The sequence below is a fragment of the Salvelinus alpinus genome, chromosome 3, assembly GCF_045679555.1.
Source record: "Salvelinus alpinus chromosome 3, SLU_Salpinus.1, whole genome shotgun sequence".
Lineage (NCBI taxonomy): Eukaryota > Metazoa > Chordata > Actinopteri > Salmoniformes > Salmonidae > Salvelinus > Salvelinus alpinus.
This window is the reverse complement of record NC_092088.1, coordinates 56,512,844-56,523,055: the sequence shown is the minus strand read 5'-3', so window position 1 is coordinate 56,523,055 and position 10,212 is coordinate 56,512,844. Positions and strand designations below refer to the sequence as shown.

The following is a 10,212-nucleotide window of genomic DNA, read 5'->3' as shown; positions in this document are numbered from 1 at the left end:
TTCTGGGCTGATCCCTCACCTTCCTCATGATCATTGATGCCCCACGAGGTGAAATCTTGCATGGAGCCCCAGACCGAGGGTGATTGACCGTCATCTTGAACTTCTTCCATTTTCTAATAATTGCGCCAACAGTTGTTTCCTTCTCACCAAGCTGCTTGCCTATTGTCCTGTAGCCCATCCCAGCCTTGTGCAGGTCTACAATTTTATCCCTGATGTCCTTACACAGCTCTCTGGTGTTGGCCATTGTGGAGAGGTTGGAATCTGTTTGATTGAGTGTGTGGACAGGTGTCTTTTATACAGGTAACGAGTTCAAACAGGTGCAGTTAATACAGGTAATGAGTGGAGAACAGGAGGGCTTCTTAAAGAAAAACTAACAGGTCTGTGAGAGCCGGAATTCTTACTGGTTGGTAGGTGATCAAATACTTATGTCACGCAATAAAATGCAAATTAATTACTTAAAAATCATACAATGTGATTTTCTGGATTTTTGTTTTAGATTCCGTCTCTCACAGTTGAAGTGTACCTATGATAAAAATTACAGACCTCTACATGCTTTGTAAGTAGGAAAACCTGCAAAATCGGCAGTGTATCAAATACTTGTTCTCCCCACTGTATATAAAGAAATATCACATTTAGTTGTCAGAAGTTTACATGCACTTAGGTTGGAGTCATTAAAACTAATTTTTCAACCACTCCACAAATTTCTTGATAACAAACTATAGTTTTGGCAAGTCGGTTATGACATCTACTTTGTGCATGACACAAGTCATTTTTCCAACAATTGTTTACAGACAGATTATTTCACTTATAATTCACTGTATCACAATTCCAGTGGGACAGAAGTTTACATACACTACATTGACTGTGCCTTTAAACAGCTTGGAAAATTCCAGAAAATGGCTTTAGAAGCTTCTGATAGGCTAATTGACATAATTTGAGTCAATTGGAGGTGTACCTGTGGATGTATTTCAAGGCCTATCTTCAAACTCAGTGCCTCTTTGCTTGACATCATGGGAAATCAAAAGAAATCAGCCAAGACCTCAGAAAAAAATTGTTGACCTCCACAAGTCTGCTTCATCCTTGGGAGCAATTTCCAAATGCCTGAAGGTACCACGTTCATCTGTACAAACAATAGTACGCAAGTATAAACACCATGGAACCAAGCAGCCGTCATACCGCTCAGGAAGGAGATGCATTCTGTCTCCTAGAGATATTTTGGTGCGAAAAGTTCAAATCAATCCCAGAACAACAGCAATAGATCTTGTGAAGATGCTGGAAGAAACAGGTACAAAAGTATCTATATCCACAGTAAAACGAGTCCTATATCGACATAACGTGAAAGGATGCTCAGCAAGGAAGAAGCCACTGCTCCAAAACCGCCATAAAACAGCCAGACTATGGTTTGCAACTGCACATGGGGACAAAGATCGTACTTTTTGGAGAAATGTCCTCTGGTCTGATGAAACAAAAATAGAACTGTTTGGCCATAATGACCTTTGTCATGTTTGGAGGAAAAAGGGGGAGGCTTGCAGGCCAAAGAACACCATCCCTACCGTGAAGAACGAGGGTGGCAGCATCATGTTGTGGGGGTGCTTTGCTGCAGGAGGGACTGGTGCACATTACAAAATAGATGGCATCATGAAGGAGGAAAATTATGTGGATATATTGAAGCAACATCTCAAGACATCAGTCAGGAAGTTAAAGCTTGGTCGCAAATGAGTCTTCCAAATGGACAATGACCCCAAGCATACTTCCAAAGTTGTGGCAAATTGCCTTAAGGACAACAAAGTCAAGGTATTGGAGTGGCCATCACAAAGCCCTGACCTCAATCTTATAGAAGATTGAAAACTGAAAAAGCATGTGCGAGCAAGCAGGCCTACAAACCTGACTCAGTTACTCCAGCTCTGTCAGGAGGAATGGGCCAAAATTAAACTTATTGTGGGAAGCTTGTGGAAGGCTACCCGAAACGTTTGACCCAAGTTAAACAATTTAAAGGCAATGCTACCAAATACTAATTGAGTGTATGTAAACGTCTGACCCACTGAGAACGTGATGAAAGAAATAAAAGCTGAAATTAATCATTCTCTCTACTATTATTCTGACATATCACATTCTTAAAATAAAGTGGTGATCCTAACTGACCCAAGACAGGGATTTTTTACTAGGATTAAATGTCAGGAATTGTGAAAAACTGAGTTTAAATGTATTTGGCTAAGCTCTATGTAAACTTCCGACTTCAACTGTACATAAGTATTCAGACCCTTTACTCAGTACTTTGTCGAAGCACCTTTAGCAGCGATTATAGCCTCGAGTCTTCTTGGGTACTATATGACGCTACAAGCTTGGCACATCTGTATTTGGGAAGTTTCTCCCATTCTTCTCTGCAGATCCTCTCAAGCTCTGTCAGGTTAGATGAGGAGTGTCACTGCACAGCTATTTTCAGGTCTCTCCAGAGATGTTTTGGTTCAAATCCAGGCTCTGGCTGGGCCACTCAAGGACATTGAGACTTGTGCCGAAGCCACTCCTGCATTATCTTGGCTGTGTGCGTAGGGCCATTGTCCTGTTGGAATGTGAACCTTCACCCCAATCTGAAGTCCTGAGTGCTCTAGAGCAGGTTTTCATCAAGGATCTCTCTGTACTTTGCTCCGTTCATCTTTCTTCAATCCTGACTAGTCTCCCAGTCCCTGCAGCTGAAAAAACATCCCCACAGCATGACGCTGCCACCACCATGCTTCACTGTAGGGATGGTGCCAGTTTTCCTCCAGATGCAACGCTTGGCATTCAGGCCAAATAGTTCAATCTTGGTTTCATCAATCCAGAAAGTCTTGTTTCTCATGGTCTGAGAGTCCTTTAGGTGCCTTTTGGCAAACTCCAAGCGGGTTGTCATGTGTCTTTTACTGAGGAGTGGCTTCATTCTAGCCGCTCTTCCATAAAGGCCTGATTGGTGGAGTGCTGCAGAGATGGTTGTCCTTCTGGAGGTTTCTTCCATCTCCACAGAGGAACTCTGGAGCTATGTCAGAGTGACCATCGGGTTCTTGGTCACCTCCCTGACCAAGGCCCTTTTCCCCCGATTGCTCAGTTTGTCAGGGCGGCCAGCTCTTGGAAAAGTGTTGGTGGTTCCAAACTTCTTTAATAAAAAAATTGGCAACCTTCAATGCTGCAGAAACTTTTTGATACCCTTCCCCAGATCTGTTCCTTGACACAATCCTGTCTCGTAGCTCTACAGACAATTCGTTCGACCTCATGGCTTGGTTTTTGCTCTGACATGCACTGTCAACTGTAGGACCTTATATAGACAGATGTGTGCCTTTCCAAATCATGTCCAATCAATTTAATATACCACAGGTGGACTCCAGTCAAGTTGTAGAAACGTCTCAAGGATGAACAATGGAAACAGGATGCATCTGAGCTCAATTTCGAGTCTCATAGTAAAGGGTCTGAATACTCATGCAAATAAGGTATTTCTGTTTTTTATATTTAATACATTTGCAAAATGTTCAATAAACCTGTGGGGTATTGTGTGTAGATTGATGAGGAACTGTTTTATTTAATCAAATTTAGAATTAGGATGTAACGTAACAAAGTGTGGAAAAAGGGAAGGGGTCTGAATACAGTATGTTGAAATGAAACGATGTGTTTCTGTCTTTAGTCCTTTGTAAATGTGGTCGATGGGCTATATGGGCAACGGTATTGTGCTTATGTAATAGTCTGCCTATAACCAGCCTGGGTAGGCCTATAACTCCATTCCTATTCTATTCAGAGTTTAGAGAAATTGGAAATGAGCTATTATCAGGCTGATTAACGCGATGCGTCTTTTGAATTTTGAAAAATCCATCCGAACTCGGCCCCGCCCCACCTACCCAGCCAGTCAGGAGCCACTGCTTTGCGACCGTGGCATACTGCATACTTTTTACTAAACGATACGTGCTAAATAGTATGCGACGATGAGTACATAGTATGCAGTTTAAGTATGTAGTACGCTAGTATGGGTATTCGGACACTTCCATAGTACTTTCAAGCTCTCTTTAACTGTTCCCCTCACAAAGGTTAAATGCTTTATTTTATCTTTTGACTTTTTTAACACTCATAGGAACCAATTGTCCTGAATGCCATGGCTTTTAGACAGTCATTTTTTTATGCTTTCCACAAGCACAATTAACATTCATAATTTCTTATATCATTTGAAGCCAGGTAGTATGTAATTACCTGAATGGTACCATTTGCCTTTCACGGGAGACTGTTTGAGAGCCAAACCCAATCTGAGATTCTTAACTTAGAGGAGGTTAACTCTTTAAACAAAGGTACATGAGCCACTGTTTCTGTTAAAATGTGAAGTTTGGTAATTGTGTTTTCATTTGGGTATAGCTAGCTTATGAATTAATAATTGATTTACATTAAATAACCTGATGCTACACTAACCATGCACTGTTCTGGCCAACCCCGAGGCTTTATGGTGACCCCTTGAAATGTATTTTCCTTCCTGTCTTAGAGATGGAGTCCATGCAAGAAGAAAAGAGAGGTCTCCATTTGGAGTGACAAGGACTGGAACACATTATGAGAGGTACATATTTGATCCAGGTCTGTTGTCAGGTAAATGTTTGAAGGCCAATCCACCAGATAAAACAAACAATGTGAAAGACAACGTACTGTAGAACATGTGCAGACGGTTCGATCCCAGGCTGTGTCGCAGCCGGCCGCGACCGGGAGACCCGTGAGGTGGCGCACAATTGGCCCAGCGTCGTCTGGGTTAGGGGAGGGTTTGGCCGGCCGTGTTGTTCTTGTCCCATCGTGCTCTAGCGACTACTGTGGCGGGCCCGGGCACAATGCACGCTGACACGGTCGCCAGGTGAACGGTTTTTCCTTCGACACATTGGTGAGGCTGGCTTCCGGGTTAAGCGAGCATTGTGTCCAGAAGCAGTGCTGCTTGGCGGGTTTGTGTTTCGGAGGACGCATGGCTCTCGACCTTCGCCTCTCTCGAGTCCGTACGTGAGTTGCCTGCGATGGGACAAGACTGTAACTACCAATTGGATATCACGAAAATGGGGAGAAAAGGGGGTAAAAAATAATTTAAAAAAATAAAATGCAGACTGAATTGAATCTATCCCCTTTCGTAAGGGACACACTGACAGGTATGTGTAATGTTGTTAATCATTGTTTATTTTAGACCTGGAGAGCCAGCTGAATAAGGCTAAATCAATGACAGAGTCACTGAGAGCAGAGATTCTGATGGTCAGCCAGAAGCCCCTCACAGAAAGCGCTTGCTTAAGGTAATCAACTGCACATCAAAACTGGCCAGCTGCACCCATGAGAGACATGTAAAGATGCCTGAAGACTCCAGTGCCTTGCTTGGAACCTCACTGACTACACATTGCGTGTATAGCGTTTGCGTGAGGAGAGTGGTCCATTACTGCTAAATCAAGGCTTATAACCTGGGGTGTGTATGGAGTCAGAACTTAGATCACAAATGTGCTTGGAAGCATATACAATATATATGTGAGGACTGTTTTACAGATATACCCAGGATCATATCAGCAATGCTGACAGAACAGCAAGGCTCTGGGTATTTGGTGTGTGAGTCATAAATTCTTGCACATTTATTGTCTTCCTGTCTCATTCTGTTAATGGTTCTGTTTGAGAAGCGTTGAATGAACGTGCACCCAACCTGCCTCTCGGGCACTCTTCAGACCAGGATGTGTAAATAAAGCAGCATTACTCCAATCCCATTAATTAAGACTTTGATGTGTTGCCCGTATTATTCGGTCAAAAGAAGAACAAGCTCCGATTCACATGTGAAGAGCTTAATGAAAAGGATGTATCGCTACCGAATCTGTCCCAGGGAGACAGTGTTTGCCTCCCCCTGCTTTTAAATCATACGTGGGGGAAGCATGTTCTGTTCCTCTGTCCCCACAAATCTCCTTCATTACTGACGGCCTGATTAGTCCACAGGATGTGCTGAGGATGGGGGTTTTGGGGTAGCTGCACTCACTGTTATGATAATTCCTCCTGGGGGTGTTCATTAATCATTCTTCAAACGCTGGCCCAAACTGAGTTTTTACTCACCTATTGATTGTTTGAAATTGAATGCATGTCATTTTAATGAGTGCTGTCTTTTAAAAGTGTAGGTGTGCAAGCCAATCTCTTTTTCCAGTAGGCTGGCGCGGTCAACATTTGGTTGTAGTATTGGTCAGACAATGATTTGAAAATTGATTTGAAAATGTTATGTGCGTGTGTAATGAGAAACTAGCTTTTCATAGGCTTAACATTCCAAATGTGTCCTAGACTAAAAAAGGATCTGGAGATGCACAAAGAAGGAGAGCTGAAGCTGCTGTGAGAAGCCCTATGCTTTGAATCCTGTTCCTGCAATCGGTAATCACGTCTGAGATATTCAAATCTATGAGCCTCAAATTAAGTCAATTGCTTTCATTGTAACAGGCCATTTTTTATTGCATAAACTGTCTCAGAAGAATCCCCAATACTCATGGAATTCAACATAGTGTCCAAATTTCAGCAAATTCTTACAAACCTTTAGAGAAAGAAAATATTCACAGTATTTCACAGTTCTCGTCAAAGTACTTATTTTGTGTTTACTGTCAGCTCATTGAAGGTCTTGGCTTTACCCACTAAACATGTTGTTACCAAGACATGATAGGATTTTAGCCATATATTAGATATTGAGACGGGATGATATTTTTTGTGTGATAGAGAGAACAAGAGCAAATCCCATGCATTTGTTTTACCAACCTATGTTAATTCTTACCACTGAAAATGATTGGAAACAGACCTCTAGCGGAAATTATTGTAGCTGCAGTATCATATTGTACAGTAAATCTGATTGAACTGGGCTGTACATTAAATATCTTTATATGCACTATGAAAAGAATGAGATAGACGCAACATATCAGTTAGAATCAGAGGACAGGAATAACCAAAACATATTCAGTAGAGTTACTGTACTCCACTGTAATGTGGACTTTTATGTTTGTTTTTCCATGAAAATACAAATTCATCAGATGACTGTCTAGGCCTAAATTATGGACGCTACTCTGAAAGTATAGTTTACCAAGCTACCACTTACTGGAAGAAGTTAAGCTACACTAAAGATAGCCTTAAGACAAATATAGTTTACTTAACTAAAGTTACTTTGAAAAAGCAGTTCACTACATTCAAACTACTTTGTGATAAATTATCAAATCTAAATCTGAAATGTCATAGACCAAATTACAGGAACAGATCACTCTGCAGTCAGATGTTAACAGAATGTGTAATTTAGCCTTTTAAACACAAAAACTATGCTTCAAGTGAGAATTAGGCAGGTCTGATGCCAAAAAAGAAAGGCAATTCTTGCCTACTTCACATACATTTTATCTTTGCAAAAAAAAGTAGGGTGTAGGTTCCGCTACATGGCAAAACATGTAATTAACTACTGAAAACAAATCCTAGGTTTGAATTTAGCTCAACTACCACCAAGCTACTGCAAAATGTAGTTAAACTACTAGTTGAACTACATGTAACTCCCCAACACTGAGTGTACATGTATATGTTTTTGATTTGATGTTGGTCAATGGTCTCTGTTTCCAGTTGAAGAAGTAGTATTCAACTTCAAAGTAGCCAGATCAGAGGAATGAATTACTAATGTCAGTGATATTCCTTGAGGTTTCGTATTTTGAATTTCTAGGAAAAATAGTAGGAGTTACTTTTACACCTACAAAATCCCAACATGATCCCTGGCTATAATTGTATTAAATGGTCATAAATTTCCATAAAGAGAGAAGTCCATTAAAACTGTAAAATGTTTGCAGAGATTGCTAGTTGTATTCCTTTCTGCCCTCTAGAGGCCATTTGACGCCACACATTGTGTATCAAAACAGACAAGGATGCTCTTGTTCAACTATACTGAAAAAAAATATAAACGCAACATGGAACAGTCAATTTAAATAAATCAATTAGGGCTTCATCTATGGATTTCACATGACTGGGCAGGGGCGCAGCCATGGGTGGGCTTGAGAGGGTATAGACCCAACCACTTGGGAGCCAGGCCCACACACTGAGGACACAGGCTAAGCCAATCAGAATGACTTTTTCCCCACAAAAGGGCTTTATTACAGACAAAAATTCTCCTCAGTCTCATCAGTTGGGTGACTGATTTCAGACAATCCCACAGGTAAAGAAGCCGGATATGGCAAAAAGAAATCAAAATTGGATGGTCTTCAGAGATAGATGGGAGGGGTTGAGGGTAGCTGAAGAATGGGACTAAAAACAAACTAAAGACAACTATTGTAAAATAGACTGTGTCCGTAAAATGTTGTAGCGACGCGCACAGACAGCGGTGTGTTGTGTGTTAGGCTATTAGTGGGTTGTGTTGTGTTCGCGGGGTCCGACATGCCAATCAACCTGCTATCTGCCAATCACGGGAATGCCTGGAATGTTCTGATGCCGGGCATCCTGGTGTTTGGCGGAGTGGTGTGGAGGGGGGTTGGGCAGGAGGATGGAGCATTGGAAGTTAAGACCAGGTTTAGCCATTGTTCTTTCTCTTACGTCTGGGCTTCACAAGAGAAGGTCACGGTTGGCTTGTGGGGTATCTTTCATTTATTTGGCGTGGGCTACGGCCAAACAGTAGCCTGTGTAATGTTGGGTTAATAAACCATCAATTCGTAAACTCAAGCCTCTTTCTGGACAATTGTTCCTTTATGATCTAGTCAGGTCATGACAGTATGTATAAGCTGGAAGTAGAAGCCTACAGTAAGTGTTGTTGTTCAGTAGTTTACTCCAATTAGGGGAGGGGTGGTAGGGTTAGGGGAAAATAATTAAGGAAAATATATTTTAAAATATATATTTTATATACAATATATGTTTAAGAAAAAAAATGTATTGGGGATTGGAAATGATTAAGGCAATTACATTGATGGAAGCCACAATCTATCCACAATATTAAAGTTGATCTTCCCAATAATAAAAAATAATAATATTTAAAAACAAATTGTGCACAACATTTTAGAGAAATAGACAGAAACAGAAACACACAGAAACACAATAATTACTTAAGTAATACATTTAGAAAGGCACAAAGTAAAATTATGGGTTACACTAAAAGCAGCAGTCTGGTCATCGCTCCACTGGCTAGTAATGTTTTCAGCACATCGTGCTGCCTCCTGTTGACAGATAGTGGAAAGAGATGTCATACATCTGTTTGAAATCCGAGTACCAAAACATGTCAACTTCAAGTTAGATTTACCAAGAGCAACTGATCAGAATTGCATTATTGGTAAAAGTTGACCAAAAGATTTAATAGTTTTTAGACAAAATTCAGTGATGAAGTTATCCATACTGCAAGCTGAGTAGAGAGCTGTTTAAACATCAAGGTGGTTGAGGAGCAGCTATTGTTCCCAACATCTTCCTCCTGACTAACAGCATATGAGAGGACAGCTGGCAGACACAAAAAACATTCCGAATTACACAACAGTCTCATCCTTGTGAAGGGCCAAAGCATAGTTGTTCTTCTGATTTAAAAATTAGTTCCATGATGTGACAGGTTGACACGCAGTAGGTCTACTGTGTTTAAATACATTGTTACCATAAACTCAAACACATATAATGAATATGAAGGCTCAATTAAGTTTCTACCCCATCATGGCTTGCCTTCTTACCTGTCAGTGAGCAAAAGCAAGGTAGAACTCTTCTTGTTGTAGTTTGTGTCATGTTGTCAATGTTGTTTCTTCCCTCAGTCTAAGTTGTAACCACCGTTGGTGTATTTAACCACTGACTGGAATTTGGGGAGGGTACAAAGTTTGTTGCTACTGACCAGTTTCCCAGTCATGGGCCAGACTGTGGACTTTCGGGAATTCACAGATTTCGCAATTGTTCAGAAATGTTGTACAATTCAGCTAATTTCTTAATTTCTCACAGAGATGACATTGCTTGTTCTGGATTATGTTTTTGTCAGCATTATATTAACAGGCCATGAGTTATATTCAATTTACACTGTACATGTTTGAGTGAATTCCTTAACTGAGCTGATGGGGGCACTGTTACTGCATGTTTTTTTCTTCACATTGTCAACGGTTCACTTTACATTTGTTGATGCAGGCAGTTGTTATTTTAAAGTTATGATAATGCTTCATTCTTTTCAGAAAATACATTCACCCTCTAGTTATTTTGTTTCAGTTGAGTGAATGTTGCTGTAAGATTTCAAAGACCCATTTGTGTCCCTGTCTG

The 10,212-nt window shown here is 40.8% G+C and overlaps 1 long non-coding RNA gene across 1 annotated transcript; it reads right to left on the bottom strand.

Moving 5' to 3' along the window:
• Positions 1 to 8,818: 8,818 nt before the first annotated feature.
• LOC139570980 (uncharacterized) lies at positions 8,819 to 9,762 on the bottom strand. Its single transcript, XR_011674212.1, has 3 exons — positions 9,645 to 9,762; positions 9,326 to 9,423; positions 8,819 to 9,149 (listed from the first exon to the last, which is right to left on the bottom strand). It is a non-coding gene; the product is annotated as an uncharacterized lncRNA (long non-coding RNA).
• Positions 9,763 to 10,212: the final 450 nt, after the last annotated feature.